Source organism: Acanthaster planci, linkage group LG03 (assembly GCF_054643075.1).
Source record: "Acanthaster planci isolate LZ-2023a linkage group LG03, COTS_SCS, whole genome shotgun sequence".
In the NCBI taxonomy this organism is placed as follows: domain Eukaryota; kingdom Metazoa; phylum Echinodermata; class Asteroidea; order Valvatida; family Acanthasteridae; genus Acanthaster; species Acanthaster planci.
The window spans coordinates 3,650,712-3,670,271 of NC_141779.1; the positions used below are offsets into that span (position 1 = coordinate 3,650,712).

At 41.8% G+C, this 19,560-nt stretch overlaps 1 long non-coding RNA gene across 1 annotated transcript; it reads left to right on the forward strand.

Annotated features, from left to right (window-relative positions):
• The first annotated feature begins 586 nt into the window (after window positions 1-586).
• LOC147799562 (uncharacterized) lies at window positions 587-19,059 on the forward strand. Its single transcript, XR_015424829.1, has 4 exons — window positions 587-747; window positions 4,570-4,674; window positions 12,533-12,623; window positions 18,956-19,059. It is a non-coding gene; the product is annotated as an uncharacterized LOC147799562 (long non-coding RNA).
• Window positions 19,060-19,560: the final 501 nt, after the last annotated feature.

Below are 19,560 nucleotides of genomic sequence, written 5' to 3' on the forward strand. Positions count from 1 at the left end.
AGTTCTTTTTCTTCTTTTTTGGAAGTAATGCGGGTGTGTTTGTTTTTTAGCTTTCCTTTTTTCTACTCGACTGGATTTTATATTGACCACCTTGTAAGTAAAATATGCGTTTGTAAATCAACAGAAAAGATGCCAATATAAAGGATTTAAGTAATTTGAAAGCAAAGGAAATTGTCCATTTTCCCAAGTTCCCTTTATCTTGACCTGTTCGAGTTGTCTTGGCGCATTTAATTTTTCAGTGCTACACACGCCAAGTTTTTCAACATCACCCGGGCAAAATTTTCACATGGGACGCACTTGTGACCGTTGCATTGAACCTGCACCATTTAACTGGGTTATTCGTTTTTTTGGGGGGGTGTTAAGTTCAGTGTCAAGTGAGCTTTCTGAGGCCGTGTCCGAAACGGGCTTCCAGAGCTACGGCTAGGTCTGTTGTCTGCGTGTGTCCACGCATTTCCATTGGAGCGAGTACCTAGACCTAGCTCTAGACAAGACATTCGGATGCAGCCTAAGTATTGGCTTTGCTCTCGAGTTTACAACGCGTGTAATAAAGCCACGCCCAATCCAGTTCGCGAATAGGAAATTGTCTTCAATTGGCGCGCGCATGCGTATGATTTAAAGAGCAAAATGTACAACGTGGCGCTTGGTATTCAAAATGTCCGAATTTTGGACGTCAATTTTAGGCAGCAAACTTTAATTTTATCAGCAAGGCAGGCATACAGACAAAATGTGGATGATATACAAAGCGAGGTAAGTCAAGACATCTTTATCAAGTACATAATTTTGTGATATTTTGGACCTCGATAATGGCAGCCGTTTTCCATTTTGTTTGTTAACGTGCCACAGTCGTTGCTTTCCGACACCTAGTTCCGGATTTTTCCCAGTTCCGGATTGCTTGAAATAAAAAATAGTCTAATTCTTCAGTTCTACATTCCAAGACAAGTTCTGCTGGAAAGGTGAAATGTAGGCTGCTTCTTGTACAAAATTTGTTCTCCCAAAAATTCTGGAAAAGAAATTTTGGTGAGATTTGAACGTTTTGTCAAAATTCACGGGAGCCACAAAATTCGGGGAAAAAAATTCTGGGCGATAGGTCGCTCACCACGTGTGATTCTATGTGCTTTATTCATACTTAAGCAGTCAAATAAACTTTTGCATCTAATGACTTGTAGAGTTTCCGTCTGTTAAAACTTGGCCAAAAATGGAACGTATATTATTAAATCCTAGTTCGGGATTGTGCATTACAGGGGTCGAAATTAACTTGAATTTCATGCCGGCCAGCAGGACCACCATTTAGAGAATCCTACTGGTCCTACTGAAAATTTGGTGTCCTTGGTACTTATCAAACGGTGGTGTAAAACTGCAACCTATTTCTTCCTGACATTTTTCCCTTACAATTGTGGTTGTTTGTATTTCTTGCACAAAACTGATTAATTGATCAACCCTTCCAACTACTGTCATCAAATTTTAATAATATAATTAATAATTTAATATGCGCCACACTTTCTATAAAACAGACAGGTTTCCATTGCCTCCCTCACACAATGAATTGAAGTTCATGTATTTATATCAAAACTGAGAAAAAGGGTTTCAGCGCCTCAAAAAAAATAACCAAAACCATTTAGCGCGGCGCAGTGCAGCCACAGATCTGAAATGACACACGGGTACCAGTTCAGGCTGGTTAAACTACAGCTGTAGGAACGTGAACTATGCATGTGTGATCGATTGATCGTTCACACATGCATAGTTCGGTGTGCGGTGTAGGGGATAGCGTCGTTGATACATGTAGCTCAGTGCACAGCTGAAAAAGTCTAGTTAAAATTTATGCAGGTTCTCCTTTTTAATTCCTATGAATTCTTATATAAAATAATTTTTTCTAAATTAATTCTTCATCAGAAACTCAGCTTGTTAAAAAGGTTCTGGCTGCAAAATGGATTTCTCACGCAGTTACTGTACTTTTTATTTGTGAATAAGTTTTTGTCGTGATCCAGAACTGGTTAAACCAATACAGAACAGGGAAGTGTATCCTTGTCACTTTCGTTAATCTTGTGACTCAAAATTAAAAGCGAGGATGTTAGAAATAATTAGGTAGTATCTTCAACACACAAGGCAGATTATTGACCACATTTCACCGGAATTTGAGGATTTTTGTAGCTTCAATCTGACTGAATAATTTTCGTGATCCGGAACTAGGAAAATGGCTGTATTTTTCCCCACACTCCTCATTTAGCTTGATCATTGACAACAAACCTCAAATTTTAAAGGCTTAAAATTTATTTGGTCAAATACTGGTACCATTATCAAAGTCATTCTTGCTGTTGAAACCTTATGAGTAGTTTTAGCATGTTTAGTGTCATAAAATTCAGCCCAAAATTTTACAAATTTATTGAAAGTTTGCATCCAGAATGTGGGCACAGATTTGGAGTACCAGCGGGCCAGCCACTTTGTTTAGTAGGCCTATAGGCCTCCCACAACTTGCAGATAATTATACATGTACAGGTAGGCCTAGCAAGAAATACCCAACGCTGTGGGCTTGTGACATGGAGAGATTATGGTGTAAACTTTTCCTTTGGGGAAGAGTTCCATATACGGACACCAGTAATTATTCCCTACAGTGACTTATTTGCCGCCAGAGAGCAAAAATGTGTCCAGAAAAGTTCCATTTAGGAGGGAAAAATCTAAGTCGTTTACTTAGAAAACACTTTATGTGACCAGTGTCATCTCAGGTTTGTGCACAGGGTGTCAAGTGAGGTCCGTATGTGGAACTCTTTCCTTCCTCCTCAGAGTGGGCCAGAGTTCCATATACCAGGGGGAAAGAACAGAAAAGAGGACTGGTATAGGGCAAAACTTTTTGCCATTTTTTTTTCCAAAATGGGAAGGGGCCCCTTCGTTTAAACCTGTTCTCGTAAGTTACTAAACCACCTTTCATATCTCTAGCCCCCCAAAATAATACGGTTCCCAGGAGCCTGTCTCCGGGGAACCCCCTTTGGGCCAGAGGGGTGAGAGCGTTCATGATACCAGCGGAGTTGCTTATGCTGCGCGTGCGGCTTTGGCCCATTCCCAACAACGGCTGCACCCCAACCAATCAGACGGTGCACACGTCACTCTGGCTGGTTGTTTTGGCGCGTTCGCCACACTTCTCCTCTTTCGCCGAGCGCGTACCATTTGTAATCCTTTTTAAACCTGTCCGCTATCAACATTTACTGAAAGTTGGTGGTGCCCGTATATTCCACAGAGAGATTCACCAGACAGAGCTGGAAATGGAAAGAGTTCCATGATATCCTGTACATACTGACAACACTTGATGCCCCTGTGCACAAACCCATGAGATTTGTCTGAAAAACCTAAATGTTTTCAAAGTAAATGTTTCAGAATTTTCTGAGTTAAATGTCACTTTGTAGGACGTTGTCACTTTTTGTCATAACAGTTCAAGGGAAAATTAGTGTTGTCGGTTTATGGAACTTTTCCCTGGAAATACTTCTCTGTCCAAAGTGGCAGTTTACACTAAGGGGTATTTCATCATGCCAGGTACCCGTACCTACACATACCTATGTAAGCAGTCTCATGCATGTGCTTACATTCAAGAATGCCGTAGAATTTCCTCTTTCATATACATGTACATTGTACATGTATGTATGTGGACAATGCTTGAAACCCTGTGCACAAGCCCTATGAGACTGGTCTAAAAGCATTTTCTAAGTGATTACCTCAATATTTTTCCGACTAATTTGACTTTTTAGGTAATATTACTGCTTTCAGAATCAGATGGCTAATACAGTAGTTGCAGGATAAAAATTAGTGGTGGCCCTAGAAAAAGAATTCTTTCCTTGGGGCATCACTGAATACATGTACGCATGTTTTCCCTTACTGTTAAGGTACATGTATGTACATGTACCAAGTACACACTCAATCTCCATTTCAATGGAATGCTGATCAACCTGTACATAGTACACTGACCCACGTACACCTGACTACATGTTCATGTACATGTACATCTCTGGAAACCAAAAGGCACCTCCACGTGCCTTGGCTTTTTACTTTATGTGGGGTCATGATGTTATGTTTTTTTAAATCCAGCTTCTGAGATAAATTACTGGTGACACAAATTCCACTCTCCTAATCAAATTTGCGCCTGAAAGCAATCATTTAACCATTCTCAGAGGTCAAGGTTAAGGAGGGTTGAAATCTTGTTTCACATGCCAGCTACACAGCTAGCGAAGCGTATGTCACGTGTCCTACTGGTAAACGACTATGTACCATACATTGTCACTTTAACTTCTTACCTGAACATCTTTTGGACTTGATGAATATAATCTTTTTATTTCCTTAGATGTTTTTGGACCTTTTTAAAAGTTAACCTGGGTATATTGAACAAATTCCTTGCAAATAAATAAATTGAAGACTTACTGATTATTGATAAAGAATAGTGCAATCCAAAAAGTAAAGAGCTTAGAATATCCTGTCATTCTGTGGTACAGCCATTGCATGTATCGAGTTTCCACAGTTACATTAGGAAGCCATAACTTTGCTGTGTAACATTGCAGGGTTATTCATTTTGTGAACTTTTTGCCCCAGGCGGCTGGTCACAGGTCAACGCTGAGCTTTTTGTCATCACTCAAGCCATTGACCTGACAGCAAGAGAACGTCCAGGCTGTTCAGCCATGTGGCCATAAGATATTGGTGAGTGTCTCCATGGAATTTCAAGTTACTCCTTTAGAAAATCAGCTCCAATTTATTGACAGTAGGGTTGAAGAAAGGTTTGACTTAAATTCCTGGTATCTTTTCATCATTTTAGAGAATTGTGCATCTTACAATTTATTTACAGAGGAAGCCATTGATGTTTGGTTTATAGTACTCCTACATGTGCTCACCCACAGAGCTTTTTCATTTGTTCGTCACTCAGAGATTTATTTTTGGAGAGAAAAATAGAGGCATGATTACGTATGTACGTCTTGTTAGTCATGGTATGACCACACTGGTCCAGTTGGCCAGTACAGTGTAGTTTAAAGTTGTGGTCAAGTCTTGGATCTGTAAGGCTCAAGTCCTACGAGTACGTGTACCGGTCATTTGGCAGAGACAAAAATCTCACACTGAAGGTCAGGTTTGGAATCACGATGTCAAAATGATGGCTTTATGTGTCATGTGACACATGATGATGTCAAGTCGTTTTGTGCTACCGGTGTCCGTGTTTAAATTAGGGCTGGTTCTACAAATGAGCCATTAAGTAATCAACTCTGGGGGGGGGGGGTTGAGTTCCTGAAGTGTACAGCAGTGAATAGACCTACAACATAATGATGTAGTGCAGTGTTTACTGCGGTGCATTGTGGGTAAAAGGTGGGAATGTTGCAGGAAGGTGTCAACGTGACACGTTATGTGTAACGTATACTATATGGCGTGTGTATCGACCTGAAATTAAAAAAAAGTGAAATAAAAAAATTCCCGATTACCGTCCGAAACGGTCAATATGAACTGCTGCGCTCCATTGTGTTTATCAAGCACTCAACGAACGCCAGAGCTGTGTGTTTTTTTTTACTTCCAAGGGACTGGAAAAGGTGACAGATTTCCGTGAGAAATAAGGCCATTTATTTATTTTCGCATGGACCATTTTTATTTTTTTTCTCTTCGTGTCAGGTCGATACACACGCCATATATTATACGTTACACATAACGTGTCACGTCAACGCATTCCTGCAACATCCCCACCTTTCACCCAGTGCGGTAAACACTGCATTACGTCGTTATGTTGTAGGTCTATTCAATTACAATGTCTGATGAAATGAGGAGAGTCATGACTGATATCTGGAACACCAATGACCGTGCCCATCCTGCATCCTGATTAGAGCTGAATAATTGAAGGCTAAAACAGCATTGTTTACAGACGTGAACAATCTTAAAATCCCAGTCCCCCAGTAATGAATGAATGAAAAGTAGTAATTTACATGTATGCTGTAACTTTTACCAAATTGGTGAAAGATGCTTAGTCACATAACTTAAAACCATAACCACGAAATTAAAATACACCATACATATATATACTAATACGTGTCCCACAGTCTCAAAGTTAGCAATTACAAACGTCATTCAATTCCAGGCAGTCTCCTGGTGATGGACAAAGCATACTGTTAGAAACGTTTAGTGCTCTCTGGCTCTTATCAGAACCACACTATACAAATTAAAGAGATACATGTACACATGTCTGATTTTGCATTGTGCTACCGCAAGCCTACATGTATTTACATTGTACTTGCCACCTTCAGCATGGAAAACTTCGATTCCGTTACAGAAAACAACTCATCTCTGTTTACCTACATTTGCATATCAGTGCGCATGCGCGTCAAACCTCGCTGGAAAAGTCACCCAAGCCACACCCTCCACGCCCACTGCATGTCCCCCCTTAAAATGCCCTGTATTCTAAGACTTGTCCTCGTTTTTTTCAGCGACACATGTAGTCCAGATGGTGCAAATCATAATACAGTGGAGCTTCACGTTCATACGCAATCTGGCTGAATTCGACAGAGACCTGTTAATTCAAGCCACGTTCCGGCAATTCTCCCAGTCCCTCCAGCCAGATCGGCCTTCCAGGCTGATGTTTCCACCATCACCACCAAGTGAGTCTAATATGCTGGGTTCAATGGTTCGAAATTCTCCGGGGCCAAGCCTGGGACCAGTCTCAAGCAGTACTATTCCCTGGCAAATCCTGCACACCTTCGGTAGCCAGATGTGAGCGCATGGAAGCAGCAGAATCCGATGTCCATGTACACGTACAGGCAGGAGGGTGGGGCCCGACACTTGATGCAACCATACCGAACCATAGCGAGCAACCATAGCGAGCCCCGCCCGGTCACGGAGGCCCGAAGCACCCCCACCACACACATCGTCATCACATTTTAGCCACAAGAGGACAGCCATTTTTTTGCAGGTCAGATGCAACAGCTTCAACCTCGTTCTCATCCAAGTGCTTGGCCTTTTTTTCAAATGACCATCGCCCGTTTGGTACGAGCATCCAGATTTTTCAACAGTGTTTCCAGTGAACTATCCCCATTTTGTAAAGCTCATCTGGGGGATTCCTTCACACTTCCCAATGGCCAATGACGTAACTGTCCCTGCGGATGGTGGGGCCACTTGTCAGTGTTGTTTTGATGACTGCCATCCCATGCCATGCGTACTTGTCCTAGCTGTTCTATAGCACGGGACTTCCGGCATGATACTCCCACCCGTTCACGGCCTCACTGTCAGTTTCACTTGTTGGATTGACTGATATCCAATCTCCCCACTGACGCTTCAGAAGTTGATACTGTTTCCCGAATCTCCTTCTGAGGCATCTTTTGCCTCTCATCTGTGCACCATTGTCCACTGATGATGATAGCCTCCGTATTCTTCAGCAGGCTAATCTATCATTTACAGTCATGACAGAGGTAGGTAAGCTTCAACCGTGTCAACTTCCATTCCTTGTCGAGGCTTTTATACTTGAACCAGTATCACTGGACCCCTACCAATTTTTATGCTACTTGTACGACCCAGGCTCTTAGACAAGACCTTTGGCCTTCGACTAAGTGACCATTTCTGTCTTGGAGATGAGCTCACGTTCCCCCTCATTGGCCGATGTGCCCCTCCCACTCAGTCTACAGTACTGCTCACAATAAACAGAAAAACGGAACACAATCACTATGGTAACATTATCACCGTTGTAATGATGTTTAAAAAAGTGGTAATCAAAGTGTCTTAATAAGCACGGTGCGTGATGCTTAATCCCTGCCAGCCGTCGTAAATCTTTTATTGTTCATCAGGCCAATGCTCGAAAACTGCATGGAACATTTTCTAATTCCCGTGGTAAACGGTACAATGAACCACTTACTGATTTCTTGATTCTTTGGCATTTCTTTAATAGAAGAATGTACACATGTGCATGTACTCAGTACATTTCTTTATTCACTCGTTGCCTAGTTCTTGGAATCAAAACTCAACACGGTCAGTTTTGGTTCTGTTGAATTTGGTGTTTTGGAAGAAAACTACATGTACATGCATGTACAGTCACAGGACTAGTATTTTCAGGGTTTGAAAATTATTCAATTTAACTGCTGCTCAAATATTCTTAAATTCCAATGAAGCTGTTGTCATTCGTCAGCATTGCCGTACCTTTCGTCTTGTACTCATTTATGGTATGTCATGTGCAGCACTACATTCTACATGTAGCTTTGGTCACGTTAGGGTTCAAAACAAACCCTCGGGTACAAGGTCTCCCAACTGAGTTCCTGTGTGCACTCATGCATGGACCATGCTTTGAAGGTAAATTGGTTACTCATACTCAGTGTGCCCCGCGCACATCGATTGAGGCGGCTTTCCATACATTGTATGTACGTTTTAGGTGCATTGCGTGCCGGTGTGTTTGTGAGTTTCACTTTCATGGACAGAGCGATCAACTCCGTTAAAACATACCGGTAACACTCAAGTGCATTGCATTCCTACGTCAGGCTTGCTCTGGGAGTAATTTTGTCGAATGTGTGACTCATGTTGCAGGTTTAGACCCACAGTGTGGAATGGTGCCTTAATTTAACTTGCGCACCGACGCAATGAGTTAGGATTGGTTTTTCATTTACAAACAACAAAACAAATGAACACACATCTTTTGGATGGAATTTCAGGCTATTCAGGTGAAGGACAATGCTGGAAAGGCTTGCGGTAGCACCATGCGAAGGAATATGTTTCTCTTATGAGTATGTGTGGTTCTGAAAAGAACCGGGAGTATACTCAACATTTTGGACTGCGTGCTCAGTCCGTCGTCAGAAGACTGAAGAGATGTTGAAGATGGGGCTGTTTACATGTATATAAGGTGGCTGGATGCAGTGGGGTGTGATGATGATGCTACACATCTTTTGGTTCTCGCTCGGAGCAACTATCACTCAACTCATTGCAGCTCTAGTCCCAGTACCACTGCGCCTTCCCAAAGAAGAACTGGATAGACTTTGGTGATGCTCCGCCTGGTTGGTGTATTTTTTGAACAAGATACATATAGTGTCAATACACTACACCTTGCATGTCGCAGTGGTGCATAATGCTGGACCCGCAGCATCCCTTATTGGTTACCGTTTGTCGTCCACTAAATTTCGGCATGGAGTGGCCCCCACTCGCTGTACCGGTACTTTAGTTACAGTAGCCTTTCCGACGAGTCTTCCTGCACATCCTAAACATGTCCACGTTGCACGGAAAGTCGTACAGGCTTATTCACAGAAATTGCTCCTGTTTACCTGTGTTCATGATTATCTTTAGAGGTTGTTTCCTTGTAGTTTGGCGAGCATGTTCCCACAAATTTCCTTACCATGGCTCAAGGTTTTCGTCTGCTTCAAGGGTTTCATCATGGAATGACATGCTACATGTACAGTATGTGTGACCTTGGGTGACCAGTCTCGCCATGGGTTCCCATGGTGGTTACCTGACTGGTGCAAGTTGTGCATAATGGCATTGTCTTTGGAAATAAGGCAAGTTTTGTCACCTTGGTTGATTTTTGGCAGTCTTTGTCCCATTTCATGCCGTTCATTCCACAAAAGACGCACACACACAAAATAGCACCGCTACTTTTGGGGTCACCTTGTGATCAGTAATGGATGCAACAGTGCCCATACAACACCACACAGTAAATAACACGTACAGTCACTGTTTTACTGATATACTTACTGTACAACCATTCAGTACACAAACTTGTTACACGGCTTATTAAATAAGCAGTATTAAAAAAATGGGGGGGGTTGCAATTTCAAAGTTAAGCACCCTTTTGAAATACAGGCGTTTCACAACAGTGAGCTTCCAAGAGTTTGCAAGGCGTTGACCAATCACAGTGCGCAAAATCAGTCGACCCAGTGTGCGTTTGGAAAGGGTCGACAGATTTTGCACTCTGTGATTGGTCAACGCATTGTAAACTCTTGGAGGCGCACTACTGTGAAACGCCCGTATTGAAGGGACGAACACACTTTGTAAATTAATTTGTCCACAACACGAATTTTTAAAACAGCCTGGGGCGCTTTTCAGTTGACCTTCGTTCCCCTCTGGTATTTTGAGAGGTTGTATTTGAGGCCAAGTGGCCTTTGCCCATCTGCAGCCAATGGCTGTAGCCTGTTCCCTTTGGTAACAAGATCCACCAGACCATGCTGCATGAGGCCCATTGCCTCTAGACTCCAGACTGGCTGGACCTCAATCATTATGCTAACGTTTCTCTCTTCAAGCCACCCACTGGACAGAGGAAGACTTCTTCAGTGGGTGCCCCACCATGGGGCAACATCACTCCCACAGACTGATCCCTTCATTTGTTGCCCAGCCACATTGAGGGGAAGTCATGCCTGCACCTCCCCTTCCTGTAAGAATGGGTACTTCCAGTTGCTAATGAGAGACAGAATTATCCAGAATGTTCTCTTTGCCTCATTTTGGCTACAACAGCCTCGGTTCCCTTGCCTCCTGGGCCTACTTATTCATTCTCCAGTCAGGCTCCTCGACTGCCCAGACCTCCAGACTCAACCCAGGTCTCCAATTACGCATCTGGATCCAGCCTCCCTTCAGTGGTGTGCTTGGATGCTGTCACAGTCTCCCTCTGAGGAGCTGACCTCTGGGAAGTAGGTTTTGCCTGAGTAGCCCACGAAACAGGTGGAGCCTAACAGGCAGGCTTATGGTAGCTGACTTCTCCACTTTACGAAGACGACAGCTATCGATCCCAAATTCTTCATCCTCACCTACATGTACCATCAGGAATTTTCTTCTTTGGCTTACCTCTGGTCTTCAGATCATCTATTTCTTTAAACATTGAGGGGGATCAAGGTATCGTTCTATCATTGCTTCCCAAGCCTCCCATTGATCCAGTAGAGGCTTCTGCTCTTCTTCAGCCTGCTATTAAAATGGTATTTCTGATGGCTTCCTGAACATTTTTACGTGGGGGGTCTATTCTGTGCCTAGTCCCCAGAACCAGGCCACCTTCACCGGGAACCCACATGGGGTCTCTGACCACAGATCATTCAACCGATTTCTTTTCCTCAGATATCTTCATCCCAAGTTTGACAGCGATTTCAACAATGGCAGAGGATTTATGGTGGTGCCCCGTACCAGCTTCCACGTATTTCTTTGCTCGTATGCAGCCATTATGAGGTGACGTCAAGCAGTTGTTCATCACGACCATCCAACTACTTTGCCCGGCCTCTGTGACCACAATCGCTCAGTTAAGATCGGAGGCAATAATACGTCTAAGTCCTCTCGATATTGAGGATCGAAATCAGGTGCCCATGAGACAAGCACCACGTCAACATCCTGGGCCCACGGGCTTGGAGTTTCTGTTTCAGATACATGTATAATGAAAACGGCCTGCTGGGAGAATCTCACCTTGACTTCACGCTACCTGAAGGATGTGGTTCAAATAGAGGGTGTCATGAGCGGGAAAACCCTCAAGCAGGTTGGCTGATCAGCAGCCTCTACACCCCAAAAAGTTATCGTTTCTCACAACTAGATAGGCAGCTTCCGGGAATGTCTAAACAACCTTTTACGTCTTTGAATGGGCTCAGTTTAGACTTTCGTTACCCTGCATGTCCCTTCCCTCTCAAATTGTTACCTAACGGTGCTAATCTGTAAATGTAGGTAAACAGAGGAGAGTTGTTTCCTGTAATGGAATTCCTGGATTTTCTGTTCTTGTAAGAAAACACTTGCCTCTTTTAACCATCCCTCCCTACTCAAAAAAAAAGTCTGGAGAGAGATCTGAAAAAACAAAAACAAGGACGAGTCTTAGTGCTACACAGCCTTTTATGGGGGACATGCAGTGGGCGTGGAGGGTGTGGCTTGGGGGACTTTTTCAGTGAGGTTTGATGCGCATGCACGCTGATATGCAAATGTAGGTAAACAGAGGTGAGTGTTTTCTTACCAGAACGGAAAATCCCGTTCGATCTTGAGAAATTGTTCACAGAGGTTTAACACCGTAACCAAATGACTTTTTGAGTTTTTCAACAAAAAAGTTTAGCAAATGCTGTGAGAGGAAAGTCAAATGTAAGGTGGAGTGCGCCATGTCATGGGACTCTTAAAAATAAAATGGGCACCCACCGGTACATGTACCTTGTATGTGTACATGTAAGCCGTTGAGCAACCCTACTCACCCTCAAAAAAAAAACAGATCCCTAGTAAAGTTCAAATATTAATTTTTCGCCCTGAAATCTCACCAAGTTCTAGCATTATCACTTCAAAAAACTAATAAATTTCACACCGCTGGTACCTCTAAATTGCCAAAGCTATCAACATGCCCTCGGTACACCCCATGGTATACATAATGAACTGACAAAATACACACAGTTGAACTGTTTGAGTCGATTTTCCATTTGATGTAAATGTTTTATCAGAAAAATGAGTGTTCTTCACACGAAAGATGTCACAAGATACGGTAGTGGTGTGGTCCAAGCTGAGGAGTACTACTGACCATACACCGTACATGGAAATGTACTGTGTACTGTACATGTACATTGTAAAAGTCATAACTCGTTATTTTTCAACTTGTCATATTTCTTGGATTCTCCCTCAGGTTAACGAGTGCAACTGCCTCATGTACATTGACATGCAGAAGGAGTGCCCTGTCCCATCTGGAACAACAGGGTCTCGGCTTTGGCCAAAAGGTAGGATTTTTTATTCTATTTCTGACTGCATGAATATAATTTGAAACTCGGTTATCCTTCAATTTTATCTTATGGTGCGTTAAGCATCATTCACTTTGATTATGTGAGCATTCCAAAATGTTACGCCATCAAATCCTAAGAATATGTAAACTTGTACACGTTGAACGGTCCGTGTAGTCAGTCTACAGTCAGTAAGTAGTGATAGTAGATAATCCCTTCATGAAGCATTTCATATTATTACTACAGTGAAATCTCATCATGTCAAACATCAAAGGGGTGGAGATAAAAATGTGAAGTTAACCAAAGTGTGAGTTCAGCAAGGTTTTTGATTTGCCAAGAGTCAAGTCATGCATGTTCCAGTACATGTACATGCATGACTCTTGTTGATTCACATTGTAGGAAATACTGTATTTTTGGTCACAGTGAACCATGATACTGCGCTGTTTTACCCAGAAATATTTTGTTACCCAAAGTACTTTTTTCTGATTTTCGTGCTCCTGAATTAATTGCTGTTTGGGTTGAAATCTCACCTGGTATATACATAAGGTCTGCGATCAGTTTAGAGATCTTTTTGGCTCATGGCAACCTATTTGCATGTTCATGTTTGCTATGAAGTGATCTATGTTTGACTGTCTCAAACTTTTGCTCAAACCTTTGCTCAAACCTGATGCAGCTGAAGCACTGGTAGATTGCTTTGCTTTCATGTGGCTCAGCTTAGATGCGATAGCTCCCTGATGTACTGGTATGGTACCCAGTACCTACACGTACATGTATGCAAGCTCCGTTTTGCAAAGGTTGCACCCACGTTGTACATGTACAATGTACATGTAACTTTTCAGTTATTAACTTTCTCAGATGAACCCCCAAGACTAGTGGATTTTTTTAAGGCATGATTGAATTTGTTTGCTTTGTGGATTGAAGTGCAATACTGATCCTTTTTTGGGGAGGGGATGGGATAGCTTTGCTGCAGTTACGCCTTACAATTAAAAACACCAACTCCATTCTGCCAAGTGCAGTTGGAAATACTTTGTCATTTCCCGGCAATATTCCACCACACACAAACAGGTTGAGCATAGGGCTATATTTGCTCTTTGATGATAGGCTGCACTGCTACTAGGCAGAAATTCCACACCTTGCGATTATAGTCAATGAAACCAAGAGTTCACAAAACACTGACATCTTACAAAAGATTATAAGATGATGTGCATTTGAGCTGGACAATAACCTCTATTTAGGGAAATTGCTCCCTTTGTATGTGCCAGGTCAATGGGGGAAATTCTTTTGCTCAGGAAGGTCGATGCAGATTTTAAAAATATTTTTATTTTCAGTTTTGGATATGTGGTTTTGAATTCCAATTTCAGACGGTGAATTTTTTTCATTATTTCGGAAATTGGGATTTTAGTCCAAACATTAAAACAGGGTTGCATATACCGGTAGCATAGGAAGTGGGAGGCAGAGACTGAGCATATGAGCACATTCTGTTGTAGCATAGCGCAGCGCAGCATGATTTTCCACATGGTGCCGGCAAAGCCCGAGTACGCAGTGGCTGAGCAGTATATGGTGCTATCATTTAACAAACCATTCGGTGATTTTACAAGCAGAATTACATCAACTGTCATTCTTCCTAGTTTGTGACTCAAGCTTCGAATGTCTATTTTAATTTGCTATTTCATCTTCCATTTTGTCTCTGGGGTTGAAAGATACATGTACATGTATTTTTGCTTGAAATTCACTGAGCATTTGAGAAAGAGAACATGAACTGGGTGGAAATAATACAATTGAATTTTTCTCGGTTTTCTTAAGATTATGAATTAACATTCAAGAAAATGACTCACTTTAGTCTGTATGCCTGTCTGTACTATTGTACGGGGGCATGTAACCCAGTGGTTAGGGTTTGTAGCTTCTGATCATAAGGTCGGGGATTCGAATCCAGCTGGTGGCAGCATGTTGCAATCTTGGGCAACTCACTTTACCCCCATGTGCCTCTCTCTACCCAGGAGTACCTGTAAACAGGTACCTGTGAAGGCAGACATGGTTATGTTTAGCCAAAATGGCAGCATCAGGCTAGTATACTCCCCAGGGAGCTGAGATGGTTTTAGGAATGTTCAGAGGATGTGAGCCCAACCTACAGGGATAATGCGCATAGACACATTCTGTAATAAGTGCTATAAAAGAACTGACTATTATTATTATTATTGTTTTCTGAGGTTTCAAAGGTCTAAAAATTGCAATGTCTTGATTATCGGAAGGCAACATCTGTAAAATGTCTCGCACACCACACACCATCTAGTTTCCAGATTTCCAATAAACATGTAGAACCACAGAGCACGGTAATCTTCAATGTAGTGAACTGCGATTCATACAGCGCATTCCCACTTGAATTGGGAAAAGGTGGATCTTGATCCAGCATTTTGGTGTGATTGTTATCTTACTGCAACGAAACCGCAAGTCGCGTTCCCACTAGCACTTGATCCACCTTTTCGGACGGAAATGTCGAGCCCGAAAGGTCACTGAGTTCGGTATTGCACATGTGCTAGCTTGCTGAGCGCGCGCTCTGTGGCAGTGTGGCGTGCTGGGGCGACATGCCTGTGACCCTGCGGTGTTTTGGGTGCGGAGTTCTACTGACTTGACGACCTTGACTCAGACCGAATGTTCAGCCTAGTACGTTGTCTCTTCAAACGTTGCTTCCGTTTTTTGATACTCTGTCACACGCAGCGGGCTATACGCTAACATGGATTAGTTTTTGATGGAAAGCAAGTGAAATTACACAAATGAAAAAGGTTAAGAAACGGACGAATGCGCAACGAAAATTGTGAAAGGGCAAGGCACACATCGCAGCTTGTATGCATTGCGCGTGCGTGGTGACACATTTTGCTAGCCCGTAGTTCAGCAGTTGTTTATTGTGCATGCTGTGCACGTTAAAAATTTCACGAGCTACATGCCAAAAACACATTTCTTTGTTCATCAGACCGCAAAAGTTTCGCGCCACTCTTGCACGGACAGATGTTGACAGGTCAAATTGCCGGATCAGATCCACCTTTTGCATTCCCATCTGATCGTGATCCACCAATTGCAGGATCTGATCCACCAATTGGGGGATCTATCTGGTATAGGACATGGGTATGCTTACGCAGTGTGAGGATGCGGGAAAAATCAATAGTAGGATGGTGAGGGTTTGCAGGTGTTTGCAAAAGTGCACATGTCCCAGTACAGTTATATTATCTCTCAGTGGTATCTCAGTTTGGGATATTGTGTGAACAATACTGGAAATAAACAGGAATAACTTCTTAGCTCAGAAATATTCCTGAAGACAAATGTTTCCGGGATGAGACCAGATGAAGTGGGTTTGTTTGAATTTCGATAGATACATGGGTGACATAAATGAGCTCATAGTCAGGACTTCTCATAGTATTCATCGTTTTGGTTTTCTTTCTTAAAAGCAAAGAAAAGCAAAGCTGTATGATAGAACAAGACAGACAGCACACTGTCCTGGGCACAACCTTGTTTCCCTCTTCATTCCGCTCATTTTATTAAAGACTGCAGCTCTACAAAATAAACACCTTTAAATTTTGATCCGTCAGAAAAATCTTTCCAGTTATCTTATTATTTATTCACCACTTAATTGTTAAAGTATAAATGCATATTTCTAGAGTTGACAATATACATGTTCTAGTACAGTAGCCGATTCTAAAGAGACAAAACACTAAGCGAAAAGTATTTTACTTCTATAAAGTCTCCAATGAGAATGGATAACAATAGGCATGATTGAAAATAGACAAAATAACCCAACAATCCCTCATGGGCAAAATAAAATAGATTTGAAAGGTATTCTGCGTCAACAGTTCAGTCTGATTGTTAGTTGATCTATCATGATGAAAACTTTTGAAAACAAACGCATGAAATCGAAACCGAGCTATTTTATTCAAAGTTGGTTTAAGAGAATGAGCAAGAAGAATTCTTGTTAAAGGCACAGTCCATCACTTGTCGTTTGTGTACTCATGTTCCTTTCAGGCAACAAAATTTCTCAAAATCTAAGGAAGGGTGCTTAAGAACAAACCTGATGAAGTTTGGGCTCGGTGAATGTGGTACTTGCATTCTGTGAAAAACAATTTCTACCAGTGGGATTTTGATTTCAGATCCAAAGTTGCTTAGTCTTGCTTTAAGTTGTGACCGATTTCAGCATTCTCACATTCATTTGAATGCAGTAACGCAATGTCTCCCGCAGAACTGATGATCTATGAGTGTTTTCGAAACCAGTGGATTCGGCTTAGACTTTGATTTTGCTGGTTTCGGTCAGAGCTTGAACAAGTTGCTTCGAACGCTGCTTCGAAATGGCTGGAACCAGCGAAACCAAAGTCTAAGCTGAATCCACTGGTTTTGAAAATGCTCTATAATAACTGTGCTTGCGTGTCTTGTCAACGCTTAAACGTGCATCTGATGTCTTTAGACACATTGTTGGAAATGGCCAGCAGCTTGCCAGAAAAAAGTCTTCACAGGGAGTTTAGTCCCATAACCGTTAAAAGAGTACTGTACATGTACATGTATGCTTTTCAACAGTTTGGTCAGTTGGTTTTTAGATTACTGCAAATGATGGACTGTACCTTTAAACAAATGTAAATAATAACAGTGACCGATGTCACAAAACCCTGTTTGAACTGCTCTGGATGAAACCCATATGGACACATTCGATCAAGTCTCGGTATAGCATCATGGCTGCCATAAATTATTTGTTTTGGGGTCAATATGTCTCAGTTGTACCAACCAGTTATTCCACAAGTGTTCAATTGTTTGAATTCTGTGGATAAAAATAAATACCGGTAACACCATCAAATTCAATAAAATCAAAATTGTGCACAAATTGCGGGGTATAAACTGATTTCCGGCAGATTCCAGTAAACAGAGCCTACTTTGTGAAGGGATTTAAGTTGAGAAATTTGACTAATTTGGAGAGCCAGCTGTGTTGTCAAAAACCAACTCCAAACCGAATTGTTAATGAGGACCTTACATGTATATCGCTTTGTTGTAATAGCTTTTAGCCTGTCATTGATAGGTCAGGCCTTTAGTTTGAATTTCTAAAAAATTTTTTAACACATTAAGAATGGAAGGCAATTCCAGCCACACAGTTATCCTCAAGTCTGGACTGAGGGAGTTCACCAGCTGCTCGTATCCGAACCAGATTTCAATCATTTTCCATATAAAAGTGAGAGAAAATAGAGCAGCGAAGTCTTCAGCCAGACATGCCAGACTAACTTGTAGCATACAGTACGTGATGTGCGCGTGCCACTGTATGAAAAACACATTCCAAACTTTCAAACCCTCACCAATGAAACGTGTACGTGTATCGTATGCACTAGATAGAGGGCGCCATGTCCTATCTAGCCTCTAGATGGAGAACAGTGTGTGGATTGTCACAAGATGGTGCTTCACTCTATCACGAAATGAATCTAAATGGAAAATACTCGAAAAGGAAATCTTTCCTGAAACATTTTGATACTTTTTCAGCAATCTTTCCTTGATGTGCTGCATGATGAACTCATGTACATGTACGTATGTCACTGGTGTTCAGTGGCTTACACTTTGTCCATTAACCCTAACACTCCTCAGTCCTCCAACAGGTGAAGGATTGAGGAGGGTTAGGGTTAATATCAATGTGGTGTGGTTTATAGACATTGAATACCAGGCTAATACTTTAACAGAGATGCACATGGATCGTGACCTTGAAAACACTCAGAATTGTTACATACACATGTACCGGTACATGTGCAGCTGGTAATATACATTACTATCGTGATATTTGTGGTGATTCATTTGGATGGTAAATTATGATATCAGCACAAGGATATCAGCACAACTTTGATGAAAATTGGGGACTGGTTCGTGAACCAATATCCAGTGCAGTTTTTGTGAAAGAGAAAGAAATCAAGTTGATTGTATGTTGATAAAAATGACATTCTTGGGTTTCAGTGATTGTACATGTACCGTACATGTTGGACATCTCACCAATCCGGAAACTCACCACTCCATCAGCCAATCAGATTGACTACCAAGAATTTCTGAATATATCTGGGCCAAATGAACAAAACACAAGTTCCAAATTGATATCTTTAACAGTTTTCTGTTATAGCCCTTTCAAAATCTGCATGCCACATCACCTTTTTGCACCCGCCCCAAATTGGTGATTTATTAGGGTAGCATCTTTGAAGGCCTATAAATTCTGAAGTGTTTGTACTTTGGTAAGTTCCATGAAGGTGCAGCACAGGCTACGGGAAAGCTTATTTTTGTCAACAGTACAAGATTCTTAATTGCATGATGTTTGTGTGATTCTCCTTCAGGTTGAAGAGAGACACTTCCTTCATAGATGCCTGCAGAAGGGGCGTCAAATCCACTTGGATCAAGACTTCCTGGACGTGTCAAAACGTAAGATATTTTATTCTACATTCACCTTGTATTTATTGGCACAAGTATTTTGGCCAATTTCAGGGGTTTTGCACACTTCGGTGCTCACTCTGACTCCTTGCTGCTCTCCTCATGTCAACCTGGGTGGGATTCGAACCCGGGTCATGATTGGAGGGTAAGGTACATGTAGGCAACCACTTCACTTATCTGGATTCTTGAAGTTTCATCACTGGCGATTATTACTGATGACTTAAAAAAAAGACACCCAAACAACTCAGGAAAAACAAAGGATGTTGGAATGAAATAGAATTTTGATCGAACTTGTTACTCATGTATTTATCACAGCCATCATTTATGAAACTGGCTCATTGGTTCTTAAAATGAAATGTCATGGTTTCAGTCACGAGTTTCGATGATCAGCATTCAACTTACATGTACATGTACACAGATGTGAGCGGAAATGCGCGCACCTTCTAAGTCTCTCAACATTCTGCCTTACAAAGAATTGCAAATAGAAATACAGAGATTTGAAAATGCACAC